The sequence below is a fragment of the Arachis ipaensis genome, chromosome B05, assembly GCF_000816755.2.
Source record: "Arachis ipaensis cultivar K30076 chromosome B05, Araip1.1, whole genome shotgun sequence".
Classification (NCBI taxonomy): domain Eukaryota; kingdom Viridiplantae; phylum Streptophyta; class Magnoliopsida; order Fabales; family Fabaceae; genus Arachis; species Arachis ipaensis.
Window position 1 is genome coordinate 45363552 of NC_029789.2, and position 9958 is coordinate 45373509.

General features: G+C 40.1%; 1 long non-coding RNA gene across 1 annotated transcript; it reads right to left on the minus strand.

Moving 5' to 3' along the window:
• Nucleotides 1182-1682, minus strand: LOC110262848. Its single transcript, XR_002347860.1, has 2 exons — nucleotides 1528-1682; nucleotides 1182-1270 (listed from the first exon to the last, which is right to left on the minus strand). It is a non-coding gene; the product is annotated as an uncharacterized LOC110262848 (long non-coding RNA).

The following is a 9958-nucleotide window of genomic DNA, read 5'->3' on the forward strand; positions in this document are numbered from 1 at the left end:
GCATAAGCGGGACGAACCCAGCCCTTACGCCTACCAAAAAATAACTCATCAATCTTGATATCCATAATCACTCAGGCTCAATATCTTATTTCAAAATCATTCTTGGCCTATTTACTTTTAAATAGCACACGTATTCAATTCACATCTTGCCAAGAATCACTTTTCAAAATGGAGCCACTTTCCACATCTTTCCAGAACTTCCAAACAATCTCAAAACCATGCCAAATTCAAAATCTCTTTTCAAAGACTCAAAATCATTCATTTCTAAATCAAGGTTTGGTCATAAAGTTCCTCAACGGGGTCTCAAGACTTCAGGAGAGAGTAACCTAAGTTATTTTCTTAAGTTCATCAAAAACCTCTAAAACTTTAGCTTCTTGATTTGAGCAAATAAAGTAGGAGTTAAACCCAAAACCAAGTCATTTAAATCCAAAAACTAATTTCAGTTTCATTCCAAAATCTGAAGTGTTTCTAAAGGGTTCGAAAATTGTTTTTGTTTTCTAAATCAAGATTTCAAAGAGTACTTCAGACTTTTCCTAAAACGTCGTAAAGTGAAATCAGTCAATCGAAATTCAGTTTCCTTTAAATCCACTAAAACTCCTTCAATTTGTTTACTTAAATCAAATACCAAAACATGAAAATTTTCACATTTAAATTGACCTTAAAACATAATTCCCTTCTTAAATAAATTACATCCAAAATGTATAGTTTTCTTAAGAAGGTAAGCTCAAACATAATTTATTTACCAAACATTTAATTCAAAACATAGTTCATTATTTTCAAAATACGTTTCATTCAAAATCTCAGATTTTATCGAAATTTCGATAGCATCTCCCCTAAAACTTGGACTTTGCCACCCTTTTCGGGTCCCAACCAAACCAATCCTCAACTCTTTTTCCAAGGGATTCAAGAGCAAATCAATTTCCAGTAAGAAAATTCAGACTTTAATTATTAAAATTCTTTCAATTCAAAACAACTAGAAACCTCCATTTTGGACAAAACCAAACATTATCTCAATTAAACAGGCAATCATATTCATCCAATACAAGTCAGACAATTCATAAGACTCACTTAATCACCAGAATTGCATTTCGCACATCATATCTATTTATAACAATTTCCAATTTAAAATAAAATAGGTTATATAACAGCCCCTACGTCAACACGCAAAACCATAGCCCAAACGCCTCACTGAGTCTTTTTCGCCTCAACTCGAAATCACCGGCAACCAAAACCTCGGCTCCAAGCCACTTTCGCAATAACCATAGCAACACTAGTCGCAACATACGATAATCAGGACTCGACCCCACATTATAAAAACTCATATTCATTAACCAAACGCAATCGAATACTAACGGGAGCCTTTTCGAAACATAGATTACTTACCGAACTAGCGAAACGAAGCAGCTGCGAACTCCGAGCACGTCACTCAAGCATCGATACACAACCCTACGACTGATAACGCCACAACACCTCAGCCTAAATTATCGGAACAATAATCTAAAGGGCTTTCAAATGGAAAACGCTTACCGAACAAAGAAGGAACGGCTGAACCAAAACAGGGGCGGTCTCCGAACCGGCTTGGCGGCAGCCCGACAGCCACCTCAAGCGGTAGTAGCGACCAAACTCCGGTGATGAAGACTGAAACCCACATACAGAAACAATAAGGCTTTCAGAATCTTAAACGAATGGAAATCAAACTCAAAAACCCTTATCGGCAAAGTTTTCCGGCGACGGCAGAAATAGCCAAAAGCTTCGGCGGTGGTCCCGGAAGTCACAAAACCACTCTCGGCAGTCAGAATTACAAGGATGCAGCTCCCTTCTCCAGCAGCAACACCTGCGGCAGCATGAAACCCTTTACTGACGGCGGTAGTTCCGACGGAGGTAGACGGTAGTAATGGAAACCACCTCAGCCTCGGACCTCTCCCCTTCTTCTTCACGCACGTTGGGCTCTTCCTTGTGCGTCCTCTCTCTCCTGGTAGAACCCCTATTGATGGCGATGGTGGCGACTGGACGTAGCTCCTCCAGCTTGCGTCTCCTTCTCTCCCAGCGTCGCCCAGTGACGAACGAATTTTTTGCTAGTAAAGAATTCACAAATAAGTTCTCATTGCAAGTATAGTTTCAAAACTAACAATAATCCTTTCGTTCAAAAAGTTGTTTGTCACTTAAGCAAACCCAATAAAAATAAACCGAAGTATTTAAACCTCGGGTCGTCTCTCAAGGAATTGCAGGGAGGTATGATTTATTATTGGTTATAGAAGATTATCTTTTTGGGGTTTTTGAATAAGGAACAAGAAAAAGTAAATTGTAAGAATTAAATTAATAACTGATAAAGCTCTTAGGAAGGTATGAAAACTAGACGTCCTATCCTAGTTATCCTTATCAATTGTGATGAGAATTGTTCATTACTCCTACTTAGTTAACCCTTACTAAATAAAGGAAAGTCAAGTGGACTAATCAACTTGATTCCTCAAGCCCTAGTCAACTCCTAAGGAAAGACTAGCTTTAGAGGGATCCAAACCAAACAGTAAATTCCAATTATCAATCAACAAAGGAGTTTGATATCTCAAGTGTCTCCAATTAATCAATTCAAGCTAAGAATGTAAAAAGCCAAACTAAAAGCATAGGTATGAAATACCTCAAACTGCATTAAATAAAGAAATCAAGTCTAGCATTGGAAAGTTCATAAGCCAAATTGGAAAAGAAGAGAATCAACAGGAAAAATAAATAAAACAAAGTACTAGAACAAATAAAAGTAGAAGAGAAACTAAATTAAAGGAACATTGAACCTGGAATTGAGAAGAAATAATCCTAAAACTAAGAGAAATCCTAAAACCTAGAGAGAGGAGAGAGCCTCTCTCCCTAGAATCTACATATAAAACCTAAAATTATGAATAATGAGAAGTGTCCCTTCATTCCTCCACTCTGTAGCCTCTAATATGTGTTTTCTGGGTCAAAAACTGGGTCAAAAACAGCCTAAAAATCGCCCCCAGTGATTTCTGCAGTTGTACGTCTCGCATGTCGCGCGTACGCGCCAGGTGCGCGTGCGCGCCGATGGACTTTTAGCCAATGTGCACATGCACGTCAAGTGCGCGTGTGCGTCACTAGCTGCATGGCCACTATGGCAAAATGTATATCATTTTGAAGCCCCGGATGTTAGCTTTCCAATGCAACTAGAACTGCCTCATTTGGATCTCTGTAGCTCAAGTTATGATCGATTGAGTGCAAAGAGGTCAGGGCTAACAGCTTTGCAATTCCTTCAGCTTCTTGCAAGGTTGCGAGAACCGGACCGGTCAATAAACCGGTGAGGTCACTGGTTCAATGGTTCACTGGTTCGACCGGGGTTCAACCGATTTAATTAAATATTAAATAAAATTATTAAAAAATTTAAAATAATCTTAAGTATATAAATTCAATCTATAACAATCAGAAAATCAAAGACCAGAAAACAACTTCAGAAAACCATAAAAATAATGAAACAGTAAGCAGCTGGCTGCTGTGGGTGGCTGTGGGTGGCACTCGTGGCCTTCGTGGGTGAATGGAGGCTGGCGCCGAATGCACTTGGAGAGGGGAAGAAAGGGGAGAATGGGAGATTAGGGTTAGTGCTGTGGCAATTGGCATAGTGGGTTAGGTCAGGAGCTTGGGACTTTCGCGTACGCCTTTCTTTTCTTTTTTTTTTTAAGCCAAAACGACGTCGTTTGGCTAGTGAAGTTGCAAACCACTAAACCGCCAAAAAATGGACGGTTCTTTCGGTTTGCCGGTTAACTGCCGGTTCGACTGGTTTTTCCACCGGTTTTTTGCCAGGCGGTTTTCCACGTTACCCGGACCGGCTAGGTAACCGGTTCTCGGTTTTTCCGGTTGAACCGGCCAGTCCGGTCCAGTTTTCAGAACCATGGGCTTCTTGTATTCCTTCCACTTTTGCATGCTTCCTTTCCATGCTCTAAGCCATTCCTGCCCTATAAACCCTGAAATAACTTAACACACATATCAAGGTATCAAATGGTAATAAGAGAAGATTAAAATTAGTAAAATTTAAGAGCAACGAAGCATGTTTTCAGTCACAGCACAAAATCAGGAAGGAAATTGTAAAACCATGCATTTTGTATGAATAAGTGTGCAAAGACTTGATAAAAACCACTCAATTGTGCACAAGATAAACCATAAAATAGTGGTTTATCACCCAGTCTTGGCCTTCCTCCTCCTTCGAGTTCGACGGTAATGGACCCACGGCAGCGCTGTGCTTCCTCCACGATTGCGGACTTGACGGTGGCACAGCAGTGAGGACGATGAAGCTGGCGGTGAGTCCCTCTCTGCGCGACGTTGACAGTGCGGCTTCTCCCTTCCTTTGACTCGGACCTGGTGGCGGACTCCAAGGCGGCGCGACGCGGTGGCGGCAGTGAAGCCCAGCACACCGGCAAAATCTCTTTCCTCTCCTACCCCCTCTTCTCTTCCTTTGATTTGTTCCTCGCTCACTCACTCTCCCCTGAGCAACACGGTGGCGCGGCGGCAGTGATGCCCGCCGGCGCCGTCCTTCCTCATCTCCCTCTTCTTCATTCGGCGGTTCCTTTCCCAGTTTCCCCCTCTCTTCCTTCTTTTCTTTCTTTCATAAAAGAGGAACCTGGAGTGCGTTGCTGCTGAGAGCAAGAAAGGGTTGGGGTGTGGCTGAAAGGGAACCGGGTCATGGGTTAGGGTTTCAGGGTTAGAGTTTCATTTTCAAAAATTAGGGTTAGGTGTATTTTAGTAATTTCAAATAAAAATAGGGACAATATAGTAATTAGAAATAAATTTTAATCCAACAATAATAGTGTATAAAAATACCGTTTGTTCATCACTTTTACAAATTATTTTCAATAAAATATTCAAATCAAGTAATTAGAAATAATATAATTAAATCCTTTATTTTCTCAAAACAGTAGTATCAATATTTTAAAATATTAATTATTTAGTCCAACTTATATAAAAATCCTTATTATTTCACAACTATCAACTTTACAATTTAAATATATAAAATAACTCAATAATTGTAAAATTAGATAAAATCTTAATTTAAATAGCCCAAACTCATTATTTTTGGATTTCTAGAACTTTAAGTTGTAAATAGAAATTAATCTATAATTATAGAGTTTGGATGAAAACCTTAATTTATTTCAAATCCAATTAATCAAAACTACCTTTAAATACCTTCAATAAGATAATTTATGAAATTAAAACTGTAAATAAATATATGGTTGAGATTAGTTCAAAATAGGACTTTTCAAAAGTCTTGGGTCTTACAGTACGCGTACGCGTGGTGTAGCTTGTGCGCCATGCACCCCTCCCGCGCGTCTCTCGTGCAACTCTCTGTTAAATTGCATATACACATACGACGCGCGCGCGTCGTGGACGCTTGCGCGTCGTGGACGCTTGCGCGTCGATCCCTTTTTTTTATGCAAACTGCAGATGATGATGCAGAAATATGAATGAACACTGATAAAAATAAAATAATATAAAATTAGGAATAAAAAGGGACGATTATACCATGATGGGTTGTCTCCCACCTAGCACTTTTAGTTAAAGTTCTTAAGTTGGACATTTGGTGTGCTCCTTGTCATAGTGGCTTGTGTTTGAACTCGTCTTGAAACTTCCACCAGTGCTTTAACTTCCAGTAAGCTTTAACATCTCCAGATAAATTCACCAAGCCTTGATGAAGTTCTCTACAAGCTTTGAGCTCCCAAAGTTGATCCTCTTGTATGCCGGGATCCCAAATCTTGTTTCCACACCCGTCTTCTAGTTGATCATCTTGATTCCAGCCGGGTGGTTCTGCCTTAGAATTCTCATTTAAGCGCCCAAACATCCTCCTAGACCCATTCAATTGAGAATTATACCAACCCTTGCAATTAGGCCTTGAGCTTCCAACCATAACGAACCTAGGATAGTGTTGCCAACCGCTAACCATCTCCCTTTTACTCTTAAAACTGCAGATAGCTCTAATTTGTCCATCCATTTCAAGTAGACTATATTCAAGTGGGAAGGTACAATTGAAGGATAAGAGTTTTACCCACTTGAATGTTGTGTTGGATGGTAGTGGCTTGGGGGGAGGTATCTCCAGTGGTAGCCTTGCCAATGTATGCTTCACGTTCTTGGGCTCCTCTCTGATGGTCTCCACCTCTTGACAAGCTTCTGCAACAGTAACCTCTTCCTCTAGTTCAAAGAGAGAGGGTTCAATTGTAGGTGGAAACTCAGTAATTGTTGAACTCATCTAATGATCAACCTCTTCCAAGTCTTCAACCATGATATGCTTTGGAGGTTGTACACCTTCCTCAACATCAAATTCAAACGTCTTGGAAGAAGGCTCTATGACTTGAGTTTCCCATGGAGGTTCCGCATCTCCTAGGTCCTCAACCACTTCCTCTTCTTCGATAATTTCAGTTTTTTCCACTTGCTCTAGTATAAAATCCAGCTCCTCCTTCATGACTTCCAACTCTTAACAACTTTCTTCAAGAGTCTCTCCTACTTCCACCTTTTGGGCCTCTTCTTGCTTCTCTTGAAGTATGTATGCGTGAACCCGATCCATTACGTCCCTAAGACGATCCCTTCTCTCTTGTTCCATGTCAATAGCGTAATCGGGATCATGTTGCTCTTGGATGGATGGACATGGGTGAAAAGTAAGCACACCAGAGCTTGAGGGTTGAGTATTGGGAGTAAAGGATGGATCCATACGAGATATAAGGGCCTGGAGAGTAGAGGTGAGACCGGTGAGAGTAGAGGTAAGTGTGGTTTGAAGCTCTCTTTGCCCTTGGTGAACAGCACTAAGGGTATCATCTATTGGAGCTTGGGGTAGATAGGAGGGTTCATATGTTAGGAGAAAAGGCTCATAATACAGAGGTGGTTCTTCTTGATAAGGGTATGGAGATGATGTATATTGAGGTGATGGTTCTGGGTATGGTTCATATGATGGTTGGTATGGTGGGTATGGGTTAGGGTCATATGGTGGTGTTTGGTAGTAGGGGACTTGTGAGTATGGTGGTTCAAAACTATGTGGAGGAGGGGGTTCATAGGTATTTTGTGGTGTGTGTTAATTGTCACGAAGAAGTCCACCATAGCTATTAGATTGATACGCATCTTTGAATGGCTCTTGCGCATGGTAAGTAGGTGGAGGTTGTTGCCAAGAGGGTTGATCAAATCCTTGTGGCTCCTCCCGTCTTTGATTGTTCCAGCCTTGATGCATGTTCCCATTATAACTTCCATTCCCTACAGCACAATTTGAACCAAACTCGTAGCCAAAAGGGTGAGAATTCATAGTAGTAAGAGTAATAAAAACTAATAAAAATTAATGAAAATAAACTCCTAAAACTAGAAACACTAACAAAGAAACGAAAAAGCAAAATTATTCACAATATTCACAATAACCAATAATAAGGCACACAATTACAATTCCCTGGCAACGGCGCCATTTTGACGAACGGATTTTTGCTAGTAAAGAATTTCACAAAAGTAATCACGTTGTAAGTATAGTTTCTGAACCAACAATAATCCTTTCGTACAAAAACTTGTTTGTCACTAAAGCAAACCCAATAAAATTAATAACCGAAGTATTTAAACCTCGGGTCGTCTCTCAAGGAATTGCAGGGAAGTATGTTACTATTGGTTATGAGATAGTATCTTTTTGGGTTTTTGAAATAAGGAACAAGGAAATAAAACGACAAGAAAATAAATTAATAACTAGAAAAGATTCTTGGCAAGGTATGAGAACTAGACATCCTATCCTAGTTATCCTTATCAATTGTGATGAGAATTGTTCATTGCTCTCACTTAGTTAACCTCTAACTATGAAGGAAAGTCAAGTAGACTAATCAATTTGATTCCTCAAGTCCTAGTCAACTCCTAAGGAAGAACTAGCTTTAAAGGGATCCAAATCAACCAGAAACTTTCAATTATCAATCAACAAAGGAGTTTGGTAACTCAAGAGTCTCCAATTACTCTACCAAAGCCAAGAACATAAAAATCTAACTTAAAACCCTCCCAAGCATTTTAACAAACACTTGGAAGGCATAACATAAAAACATAGGAAACTAATAAGAGATAATAAAATCCAAACAACCAATTAAAAGCATCAATAACATAAATTGAAGAAAGCAATCATAAATATGAAATACCTCAAATTGCATTAATAAGAAAATCAAATCTAACATTAGAATTCATAAACTAAATTGGAGAAATAAATGAACCAACAAGAGAAACATATGAACTAAAGTACTAGAACAAATAAGAGTAGAAGAGAACTTAATTAAAGCAAAGTAGAATTCTCAAATTAAGAAAAGCTAAACCTAAAATCCTAACCTAGAGAGAGGAGAGAGCCTCTCTCTCTAGAAACTACATCTAAACCTAAAATTATGTATAATGAGAAGTGTAAAAAAAATGAATTATTGATTCCCCCACTCTGTAGCTTTTAATCTGTGTTTTCTGGGCCGAAAACTGGGTCAAAAACAGCCCAGAAATCGTCCCCAGCATTTTCTGATGCGTCCAGCACGTGGCTCTGTCACGCGTATGCGTGGATTGAACTTTTGCCAGGTCATGCGTACGCGTGATACACGCATTCACATCACCTAACAGCATGGCAACTATGGCAAATTACATATCATTTTGAAGCCCCAGATGTTAACTTTCCAACGCAACTAGAACCGCCTCATTTGGACCTCTGTAGCTCAAGTTATGATTGATTTAGTACGAAGAGGTCAGACTTGACAACTCAGCAATTCCTTCAATTTCTTGTATTTCTTCCACTTTTGCATGCTTCCTTTCCATCCTCTAAGCCATTCCTGCCCTATAAACCCTGAAATCACTTAACACACATATCAAGGCATCGAATGCTAATAAGAGAGGATTAAAATTAGTAATTTAAGGCCAAAGAGGCATGTTTTCAATCATAGCACAGAATTAGGAAGGAAAATATAAAACATGCGAATTATATGAATAAGTGTGAGTTTAGTGGATAAAATCCACTCAATTAAGTACAAAATGTACCATGAAATAATGGTACATCAGAAACTGACTGAGTTTTCTCGATTTATAAGGGAGCCGAGAAGAAGGGAACACGAACGATCCGAGGGAGATCATAGCCAGGTTGTAAAACCAAAGCAAACGCCAGCTAATGCTGACAACACCCCTACTGTAATTGTCAATGTTGTGATCGGGCGAGACGCACCCTCCAAGTCTAAGTCGGCAACAAAAAAGGGCACCAAGGTCTTAGCCGTGTCATCAGGAAGCCAAAAGACTTAATCCGAGGAGCCCCCAAGAATATCCTTTGGCCCAGAGGATCAATGGCTGCGCGAGCTTCCGGAAAACCCACCCATGGTGATCACGACAAGAATCGGGACGGGCCTAGTTAAACGGATTCTCATTGATACTGGTGCTGACTCAAATATCATATTCAGAAACGTGTTTGATGCCTTGGGATTCAGAGAAACCGACCTCAAGACCCATCAATACGGGGTCATAGGCCTCAGGGACAATTACATAAAACCCGATGGGGTAATTACCCTTCCGGTCTGTATAGGGTCAGGTGAAGCAAAAAGGTCGGTAATGGCAGAGTTCGTTGTCTTGAGAGACTCCACAGCCTACAATGTCATCCTGGGAAGGAAGACAATCAATGAGTTTTCGGCTGTGATATACACCAAGTTCTTAGCCATGAAGTTTGTCATGGATGCTGGAACCGTCGGTTCCATCAGAGGAGACCTAGAAATGGCCGTCGCATGCGACAATGCCAGTCTTTTCCTGAGTTAGAAGTCAAAGGAGGCATTCGGGGTTTTCTAGCCGATCTGGATGCAAGAATAGACGACAGACCAAGGCCAGAACCCCAGGGTGACTTAGAGAAGTTTCGAGTTGGGAACACGAAGGAAAAGTTCACTTTTGTAAATAGAAACCTCCCTCACAACCTAAAAGGACTTCTCATGGAAGCTATCAGAGCAAACAACGATCTTTT